Source organism: Medicago sativa, chromosome 7, assembly GCF_051527215.1.
Source record: "Medicago sativa cultivar Bolivia chromosome 7, Bolivia_mono, whole genome shotgun sequence".
Taxonomy (NCBI): domain Eukaryota; kingdom Viridiplantae; phylum Streptophyta; class Magnoliopsida; order Fabales; family Fabaceae; genus Medicago; species Medicago sativa.
Genome location: NC_140755.1, coordinates 65,139,217 through 65,150,726, shown reverse-complemented (window position 1 = coordinate 65,150,726; position 11,510 = coordinate 65,139,217). Strand labels below are relative to the sequence as shown.

Here is an 11,510-nt window from a genome sequence, read left to right as displayed (position 1 = left end):
AATGGAAAAGAAAATACAATGGGATATTGGATCCCAAGGTTTGTTTGGAAAAGATTTGAGTGAAGTTGTTCACATTTGTTTGGAAAATTGGTTTTTTCTAAGTATAAATCCTAGGCATTCATCTAAACATACAATCCTAGACATACATCTAAACATGCATATTCTAGCTATAGTGGTGTGTGTGCATGTGTCGGTGCTTGTGTCGGTGTACATCATTAGAGTCCATTGTCCTTTACATCATACCCTAGATACATTCTATGGCCTCTTTGCCAAGAAATTAAAAGCATGAAAGTAAAATATTACAAGAGTTCCTAAGTGTTTACATTCTAATTTTTTGCATGAAATTGAAACTTAAAGTGCAAGAAATAAGATGGAGAAGAAGATGAAGTGTGGAATGCTCATGAATGAATAAAACATGAAACGAAAGTGGTTAGTAGCACAAGATATTAAGCAAGTCAAAGCTATCATAACAAAAGTAAGAAAATTTACATAAAAAACAAGCAAAAACAATGTGAAATAGGCCTAAAAGATTCATCACCAATGCAAGGCTTGAATATGACCTATAATCCTCATGTTTCAAGGGTTCCCAAAGAATTTCAATTCAGTTTTCACAAAGAGGATTAAAGGAATATATACTACCAAGCATTTAAGACAAAAATTAGGCAAATTTCACATTATTTATTCACAAACAAAACTTGGAATACAAGGCATTAACGAAACATTCACAAACAGCACCAATTTCATGGATTCGAAGTCACAATATTCATAAAATTCATATAGCAAAGTTCCATATCAAACACTCAAGATTAAGGGCCAAGATCATGCAAGGTTTTTTCCTAGTTCTTCACAAAGTATCACACATAAGCAAGAAAATTCCTACATTATTTTTTTATCAATTTTAAAATTGTAAAAACACTGCAAAAATACCACAAATGTACTTAGAAACGTATAGAAAAGAGAAAAAAAAAATTAGGACATTAACATGAAAATTGAGCAACATAGGGGTATACCTGGCAAGAAGCAAGGTGCAAATAGCGGAAACTCATCAAGAATGTAGCAAGGAGCAAGAGTGTGCAAGGACAAAGCCCAGGCCCAAATTTGGGAACCATGAGGCCACGCAGCATTCTCCATCATCATTATCTGAAACATTGATGCTGCACATTTCAACAAGGAGAAAGCAATTTCGCAAAAAAACTCCATCGCCGTCGCAAACATTACTCCGATCATTTTCCGGCACTCCGCCAACGAGCATTCTTCACCAAGGCTTCTTATAACCGTATTAAGCTCTTCCGCCGTAATGGAACCACTCCCATCCATATCAAAAACAGCAAAAGCATCTTTCAAATTCTCCAAGATCTCATCAGAATCAACGCCTTTGGTGTTGAGTTCGATGAATTCTTGTAAACTGATGCAACCGTCACCGTCTCCGTCGACTTCACGGATCATGTTGTTGAGTTCTTGTTCGGATGTTGGTTGACCTAAGCTTCCCATAATGGATCCGAGTTCTAATGCAGAGATCTTGCCGTCGCCGTTGACGTCGAATTTTTTGAAAACTTCTTCGAGTTCGCCGGCGAGACGAGTGCGTGAACGCACGGAGAGGGAGGTAGATCGGGAAGGAGGATCTGAGGATGAAGATGGCTTGTTGAACATTGATTTCAAACCCATAGGCATGGCTTGTTTTATTCCTCTTAATTCTTTCTTTGTGATGGATGAATTTGTTCTGTGCTTCTTCGATCTGGATCGTTTATGGCTCCGAAACGAACGTCTTTCTTCTTCCTTCTCTGCGGTTTGAACCTTCGAGGCTGGAAGCTTCAATTCGTCCACATTTTGTTCGGTCCAGCTAGCATTCTTCCTCTTCGAAACAGGTTCCGATTTGTTGATGATTGGAACGGTTACGTTTTGGTCGGCGTCACCGAATTGGAATTCGAAGATGATGGAACTTGGAGGTTTGGAACGATTGAAATTGAGTTTGGACTATGGCAATTTGTGATGAATTTTGGTGATGAGTGTTGATGATGATGAAGGTGGAAGAAAGGTTGTTGTGGTAATTTTTGGAGGTTGAAAAATGGAGGTTGAGAGTTAGTTAGGGTGGTTATAGGTGGAGGAGGAGGTTGTTATGGTGGAGAGAGAAAGTTGTTATGGTGGTGGAAGTGGTGGAGAGAAGTGGTTATAGTTTGTTAGAAGGGAGGGAAAAAATGAGAGAAAAATAAATATGAACTTTTGTAATTTTTGTGGAGTTTTTGTGAAATGATTTTTTGTTATGAATGAATTGACCCTTTGACCAATTTATAGGCTAAGTCTTTGACCTTGGACCAATAGGATAGAGACATGTGGCGCTGGACATAACAAACTGGACCAATAGAAAAAAGACACGTGGCACTGGACTTAACAAACTTTTGGACTAAATTGCAAATGACTAAAAATAAGGGACTAATATGCAAAAATGACAAAAAGGACTTAAAAGTAATTAATAATAAAATTGGTAAAAACGTAATTTGGAAATACACGTAAAGTGAAACGATTAAAACTGACAAAACGGACTAAAACGAACCAATGGCCTAAATGAGGTACTTTAAAGTAACCTCTCTCTGCCGAAATTTCGTGTGAAATGACCAAAATGCCCCTGGGGCTAAAACGACTAAAAATGACTCAGATGCAATTGGAGAAAATGGATTTTTAACAGAAATTGAATCAAAGACTCATACAAGCAAAATTAAAAGACTCAGAGACAATTTTTAGGATTTAAACAGTGACTTGACACTTGAAATGACCAAAATGCCCCTAGGGGCAAAACTGACTCAAAATGACTTCAAATGCAAATTTTGGAATGGATTTTGACATAGAATGAAACAAAGACTTATTCAACCTATTTGACAGGACTCAAACAAAGTTTTGAAAGACTGAGAGAAATTTGACATAGGAAATGACTAAAATACCCTTGTGTGTAAATTTTGCAAACAATATTGAAATAAAATGCAGGGAAAGATGCAATTGATCCGAGACATATCAAATGACTTATAATGCAAGAAAGGAAAAATTGACTAGTATTTTTAGGTCCAAAATTAGGGTATAACAGCTGCCCCTATTTAAGTTTCTTTGTCCGGAGAGTCAAGAGACGAAGTCTTAGAGTTGACGGGACGAAGATACTTAAATATTAGCATTTGCACTGCTTTTGGACATAAAAATATGCTTTCAGATTTTCAAAAATGTACATGCCATGCAATGCTTTGATTATGAATGCAAGACAAACAACTGGAGTCTATGGAACTTGTCATGTCACTGGGGATTCCGGTGGACATTGACAGGGTAGACAAACCAGGGAGTAAAAAATAAGGTACAAGTTGTTCTTTGGGTCGAACTAGCCACTTGACCAAGGGATACAAAACAAGAGATAGGTGCAAGCTGTTCTTGGGATTGAACTTGGCACTTGACCGGAAAACATAGACATATAGGCAGATACGAGCTGTTCTTTGGATCGAACTTGACACTTGGTTGAAAATACAAACAGATAGACAGACACAAACTGTTCTTTTTGGTTTGAACTGGCTGTTTGGCCGGAGACATAGACAAGAGGGTTGATACAAGCTGTTTCTTTGGATCGAACTTGCTCGTTGGGTTATCACCACATCATGTGGGGGAGTGCAGACTGTTCTTTTAGAACGAACTTGTCGTTTGACTGATAACAAAGCATAAGCTGGGTACAAACTGTTCTTCAGATTGAACTTGCCGTCTGACTGGTAACAAAGCATAAGCTGGGTACAAACTGTTCTATCGAACTTGCCGTTTGACCGGTACCAAAGCATATGCTGGGTACAAACTGTTCTATCGAACTTGCCGTTTGTCCGGAAGCATAGGTATACATACAGGTACAAGTGGTTCTTTTTTGGATCGAACCTGGCACTTGACCAGTAACAGGATACAAATTGAAAGTCTGGCTTAACAAGATACCAATTGAGGGTAAATTGTTATTGACTTGATTTGGAAATAGACATGACCATTTTTGTTGGCCCAAGGGTAAATTGACATTGATTTGAGTTGAAAATTGACATTGAAAGTGGAGATTGAAAGTTGAGATTGAACAGAGACATAGACATAGACATTGGAAATTGGAACTGGATTGGGACATAGACATTGACATTGGATTGGAGAATTGCAATTGACATTGAAATTGGATTGAAATTGGATTGAAAATTGACATCGACATTGGATATTGACATTGACATTGAAATTGGATTGGAAATTGATATTGGAGATTGTCATTGGAGATTGACATTGAAATTGGAATTGGAGATTGACATTGGAATTGGATTGAAATTGGAATTTGACATTGGAATTGGAATTGAAATTGGATATTGACATTGAAATTAGAGATTGACATTGACTTTGTCATTGGATGTCAACATTGGAATTGTCATTGAATGTTGTCATTGACATTGTTATTGAAGTTGAGATTGCCTCGAATTTGACAATTGAAATTGAGTTGAATTTGACAGTTTGACGTTGAAATTGAGATTGGAATTGACATGGGAGATTGGAAATTGCTTCGAATTTGACAGTTTGACATTGAATTGGATTTGACAGTTGGAATTGGAATTGAAATTGAGACTGAATTTGACAGTTGACAGTTGGACATGCAACATGTATGCATGGTATAGCAAGATTATTGGATGTATGAGCACATAAGACGCATGATTATGCGTGTATGAATGCTTGGAATGCATGATTGGTTGGTAATTTGGCAGAGAAATTTCACAAAGGCAGACAAGACATTGGAAGATTGGGCACATAGTGGCTTGTGCTGCAACATATTCACAGGGGAAAACCTCTTTGGAGAGACCGTCGTTGAGAGACGTATCGAAACCATGGCTGAGGGCAATAAAACTTGTAAAGGAGGACCCTTGGAAGGTTCTTGGACACAGTTCGCCGTTGCTAGGCGTGTCAGTGCTGGGTAAACATTGGATGTTCGCATCTGTGGTCAATGCTTCTTCAATATTTCATTCTTTCATTTTTCATTTTCAAACCCCATTTTTGCCTGAACCGCCCTTTCGGGTTTTCGATTCACCGGGGAATAAAATTCTTTTCATTGCCCCATTTTTGCCTGAATTGCCTTCATAGGTTGTCAATCAGCGGGGTGCTCATTTTTTCCTAAGCCGCCTTTTCGGGTTTTCAACTTAGCGAGCTTTTTATTTTCATTTTTCCATTTTTTCATTTTCATTCTGTTTTTTCATTCTTGCCATTGACCACAGATCATCCTGGGAGTAACCTGCTTGTAATATGTATTGAAATAGACATTGACATTCATTCATTCATGCATGTTTCATTGAAATGTACCCTATTGCTCAGGTTTGCTTTCAAAATAGACATAAAAACGATTGTTTAGTTTTCAGAAGATGTTTGTTTCAGACATTGTCATTATCAAATAGAAAGGAAGTGTTTTGTATATAGCATTGAAAGTAGAAAGAAAAATAGAATTTCAAACAATAGCACAGGCTCAAATTGATGTAGGAGAGTGAGAGTCAGCCAAAGGCATGACTTCACGGATTTACAAAGCCTGGAAAATGGTAATTTTATTGGTTGGTGATACATTGAACACGATGACCGCTACATTTCATAGAAATTTTGAATTCACAAGTACAGAAGCCTCTGATGAAGACGATCATTGACAGCTGCAGATGTCCCAAGGGGTGATGGTGATTTGCCAGATATAGTTACTTGTCTTTTATCAACCTCATTTTTGCATGAACCGCCCTTTCGGGTTTTCGGCTCATCGAGGCGCTCATTCTTGCCTGAGTTGCGTACAATCTCAGCGAGCTCTTTCATATTCATTTTTTTTGTCCCTCACTTTTGCCTGGATCGCCCTTTCGGGTTTTCGATCCACCGGGAAGCGCATTTTTGCCTAGGCCGCCCTTTCGGGTTTTCGACCTACCACGCTGTTCTTTTCTTTTTAGACAAAGTATTTCTTGACTATATCGGCATTGACAGGATTTGGGAGTTCAACACCATCCATGTGTATAAGAATCAAAGCACCACCAGAGAAAGCCTTCTTGACAACATAAGGACCTTCGTAGTTTGGTGTCCACTTGCCCCTTGGGTCGGGTTGCTGGTTTATCCTTCTTTTCAATAAAAGTTCGCCTTCCTTGAATTCTCGAGGTCGGACTTTCTTGTCAAAAGCATTCTTCATTCGCACTTGATACAACTGTCCATGAGTCATGGCATCCCTACGTTTCTCTTCAATCAGATTCAATTGATCATACCGACTTTGACACCATTCAGCCTCAGTTAACTTTGCTTCCATGATCACTCGAAGAGATGGAATCTCCACTTCCAGAGGGAGAACTGCTTCCATGCCATATACCAGAGAGAAAGGAGTTGCCCCGGTTGAACTGCGCACTGTAGTACGGTAACCATGCAAGGCAAACGGTAGCATTTCATGCCAGTCTTTGTAAGTAGTGACCATCTTCTGAACAATCTTCTTGATGTTCTTGTTAGCGGCCTCAACTGCACCATTCATCTGAGGTCTGTAAGGAGAAGAGTTGTGATGTTCAATTTTGAATTCTTCACATAAAGCTTGCATCATACTATTGTTCAGATTGGAACCATTGTCAGTGATGATTTTGTTGGGAACACCATATCGACAGATGATGTTATTCTTGATAATCTTGACAACCACTTGCTTGGTCACATTTGCATAGGAAACAGCTTCAACCCACTTGGTGAAGTAATCAATTGCCACTAGAATGAAACGATGTCCATTGGAAGCTTTTGGTTCAATTCTTCCGATCATGTCAATGCCCCACATAGAGAAAGGCCATGGGGAAGAGATAACATTGAGAGCGTGTGGAGGCACATGAATCTTGTCAGCATAAATTTGACATTTGTGGCATCTCTTGGCATGTTTGTGGCAATCACGCTCCATGGTTATCCAGTAATAGCCGGCTCTTAACAATTTCCTTGACATGGTATGACCCGAAGCATGGGTCCCAAAAGTACCATCATGTACATCATGCATCAGTTTCTCAGCTTCTTGTTTGTCAACACATCTCAACAAGACCATGTCGTAATTCCTCTTGTATAGGATTTCTCCGTCCAGAAGGAATCTGCTAGCCCATCGTCTCAAGGTCTTTTTATCCCTGTTGGAAGCACCAGGTGGATATTCACGATTCTGCAAGAATTGTTTGATGTTGTGATACCAAGGCTTTTTATCATTCACATCTTTATCAGCTTGATTTGGCATATTTTCAATGGTAAACACATGAGCGGGTCTATCAAGCCGTTGCACTTTTATCACAGGCACGTCATTCCAGTGATTGACACGAAACATAGAAGACAAAGTAGCAAGCGCGTCAGCCATCTGATTTTCATCCCGAGGGATATGGTCCAGCTCAACTTTGGTAAAGTATGTCAACAGACGTCTTGCATAGTCACGGTATGGGATCAGCTTCTCATGATGCGTCTCCCATTCACCCTTTATCTGATTGATGACAAGTGCAGAATCTCCATAGATGTCAAGGTGTTTGATTCTCAAGTCAAGGGCTTCTTCAATGCCCAAGATGCATGCTTCATATTCAGCTATGTTGTTTGTGCATTCAAAAGTTATTCGAGCGGTGAAAGGAATGTGGTGCCCCTGCGGAGTTACAATGATGGCTCCAATTCCTTTACCGTAAGCATTAACAGCACCATCAAACACCAATCCCCATTTGCTATTGGGATCTGGCCCTTCATTGATCAGTGGTTCTTCACAGTCTTTTGCTTTCAGATACATAATCTCTTCATCAGGGAAATCAAATTTAATTGGCTGGTAATCATCAAGCGGCTGACAAGCAAGATGCTCAGCAAGGACACTTCCTTTGATTGCTTTCTGAGCTTTGTACACAATATCATATTCAGACAACAACATTTGCCAACGTGCGATCTTTCCAGTAACAGCAGGCTTTTCAAAGATGTACTTGATTGGATCCATTCGGGATATCAACCAAGTTGTATGATTCACCATATAATGACGCAGGCGTTTGGCAGCCCAGGCTAAAGCACAACAAGTCTTTTCAAGCATTGTATACCGAGTCTCGCAGTCGGTGAACTTCTTGCTCAGATAGTAGATAGCATGCTCTTTCTTACCAGTCTCATCTTGTTGACCGAGAACACAACCCACTGAATCATCCAACACTGACAGATACATAATCAAAGGCCTTCCTTCTACTGGCGGGACAAGGATAGGTGGCTCCAACAGGTATTCCTTGATGCTATCAAAAGCTTCTTGACATTCATCATTCCATATAACAGGCTGGTTCTTTCTGAGCAGTTTGAAGATTGGACCACAAGTAGTAGTCATATGAGATATGAATCTTGAAATGTAATTCAGACGTCCGAGGAAACCTCTGACTTGCTTTTCAGTTTGAGGGGCCGGCATCTCTCTGATGGCTCGGACTTTGTCAGGATCAACTTCAATGCCTCTTTGACTGACAATGAAGCCTAGTAACTTTCCAGATCTTACACCAAATGTGCACTTGTTAGGATTCAACCGCAGCTTGTACTTTCTCAATCTTTCAAACATCTTTTTCAAATACACAACATGCTGCTTTTCATCACTTGACTTCACAATCATATCATCAACATATACTTCAATTTCTTTGTGAATCATATCATGAAACAGAGTGGTCATACCCCTTTGATAGGTAGCACCAGCATTTATCAGGACAAATGGCATAACTTTATAACAGAACGTTCCCCACGGAGTGATGAAGGACGTCTTTTCTCTATCTTCAGGAGACATTCGTATCTGATTATAGCCGGAGAAACCATCCATAAAAGAGAATACTTTGGATTGAGCAGTACTGTCAACAAGAACATCAATATGAGGCAATGGGAAGTTATCTTTTGGACTGGCTTTATTCAAATCTCTGTAATCAACACACATTCGAACTTTCCCATCTTTCTTTGGTACTGGTACGATGTTGGCAATCCACTCAGGGTATTCAGCTGTCATGAGGAAACCCGCATCAATTTGCTTCTGTACCTCAGCCTTGATCTTAAGAGCCATGTCTGGACGAGACCTTCTCAATTTCTGTTTGACAGGAGGACATTCAGGTCTTGTCGGTATCCGATGTTCCACAATCTTGGGATCTAGTCCCGGCATATCTTCATAGGACCATGCAAAGACATCTGGATAATCATGGAGAAGCTGGATGATCTTCTTTTTCACCTCTGGCTCAAGTGCTGCACCAATCTTGATCTCTCGCTTGTTTTCCTCAGTACCCAGGTTGATAAGCTCAATTTCTTCCTGGTGAGGCTGAATGGCTCTTCTTTCTTGCTCAAGCAGTCGAGTGATCTCGTACGGTATCTCTTCATAATCATCATCCTCATCTTCAGCTTCATATACAGGGAATTCAAAATTTGGAAGAACCATAGGGTCACTGTGTTCAACGGGTTTATTATGGTTCAATCTGCATAATATGATTGGGATGATTTTTAGAAAAATGTTTTCTATGCAGATTTTTGAAATTAATAAGAAAAATACAGATGTTTTGGTTTTTTCTGGCATTACCATTATTTCCAAGAAAAAGGCACTAAAAAGTAAAAAACAAAGAGTCGTGAGAAAGACGACAACTTTTTATTGATTAACGGCAATGCCGAAACAAACACGCCCTTACAAAGATATCACTTTCGCCTTGGGCAGAGCGAAAGGATTGTTATTTTGAAAACAGAAAACATGAGCAACAAAACACATTACATGGAGGCATGCATGACTAAAGGAACATCAATGGCTTCCCAATTTCTCACAGTGCCTCCTGGTATAACAAATGCAGGCACGTGACCACCTTCAGCAGCATCTTCAGTAATAGCATTGATGAACCCAGCACTGTAAAAGGTTCCTTTTGAAACAGCAGATGTCGGGGAGAATCCAAGGCCTTCTTTATGCTTGTTTTCCAAAATCTGAATCACTTTGCCCCAGCCAGCAGCTTGTCCTGCTTGAACAGCCTTCTGGGCGTCTTTCAGCGAAGCTATGCTAGCACCAGCTCTCCGGGGTTCTGCACCCTCGACAGTCAAGCCTTGAAACGACGTCCCTTCTGCGGACCCTGCTTCAACACAAGAGAACGATGATATTTGGCTAACCAGAAATGCCTCCTCACCATATACGGTGATAACCTTACCGTTTCTCATGAACTTGAGCTTCTGATGCAAAGTGGATGTGACTGCTCCAGCGTCGTGGATCCATGGTCTTCCGAGGAGACAGCTGTAAGAGGCATTGATATCCATGACTTGGAAAGTTATTTGGAATGTCTCGGGTCCAACGGTAATTGGCAAGTCCACTTCCCCGAGAACATCCTTGCGGGATCCATCAAAAGCTTTAACCAGGTAACTGCTACCCCTCAGAGAAATTCCATGATGGCTCAATTGCCTTAGTGTGGATTCAGGCATTACATTCAGAGACGATCCAGTGTCTACCAATACGTTGGATATCAGGTCAGATTCACAATGTACTGAAATATGTAGAGCCAAGTTGTGGCGTTTCCCTGCTTCGGGGAGCTCATCATCTCCAAACCCTAGGTTGTTGCAGGCAGTAATATTACTCACTATTCCATCAAATTGATCCACAGAGACTTGGTGGTCAACATAAGCTTGCTCAAGTATCTTCATTAACACCTTCCTGTGAGCCTCTGAGCTCATGAGCAGAGACAAGATGGATATCTTTGATGGGGTTTGTAGCAGCTGGTCAACAATCTTATAGTCACTTTTCTTGATAAGCCTCAGGATTTCGTCCAGATTGGACTCTTCAATAGATTGGCCTGCTGGGCTGGTGTTCTTGTCAACAGGAGGAGCAACTGGTGGAGTTACCGTGGCAATAGGTGTTACCACCTGTCTTTGAAACAAAGGCGGACGGACTTTTCCACTTCTCAGAGCTGTAACTTCACTAGCAACATTATCAACTGTAGCTGGGGATACCAGAGGTACTTCCACCCCATTTTCAACCATGGTTGCATTGTATTTGTAGGGAATTGCTTTGGTAGAGGTATAAGATACAGGACCAGGTAGCCTGATCACCAGAGGCTCAACATTCTTTGCACTTTCAACAGGAGAATCATGGAACACTGGTACAATCACACATACATCACTGGCAATCAAGTGTTTGTCATCCATCAGACTTTGGATATCATTTTGCACCACACAACAGCCCATAGGATTCTGCAGACATTCTGAACAAGCAGCATGATTATGTTTGAACAGAGAGGCCTGGCAAAGTTTGATATGTAATGGTACCAAGGGAGTAACGACATTGCGGACATCCAGCCTGGGATCCTCTTGATGGACAGGAACCCTTTCAAAGGCCTCAATCATATTGACAGCAGCAATGTTTTACAAATCGAGAGTTTACCTCGACTCGTTTTACCTGGGTAAACTCGAATCGTAAACTCGACTCGTAAACTCGTACGAGTTTACCTAAAATTGAAATTTTATATAATTTATTATACACATGACATAGGTAAGCTAATATAATATTGTAAAAAGATTAA

General features: G+C 40.3%; 1 pseudogene; it reads right to left on the bottom strand.

The window, feature by feature from the left end:
* Positions 1-898: 898 nt before the first annotated feature.
* Positions 899-1,679, bottom strand: LOC146907717 (putative calcium-binding protein CML25 pseudogene; annotated as a pseudogene).
* Between the last annotated feature and the right edge of the window lie 9,831 nt (positions 1,680-11,510).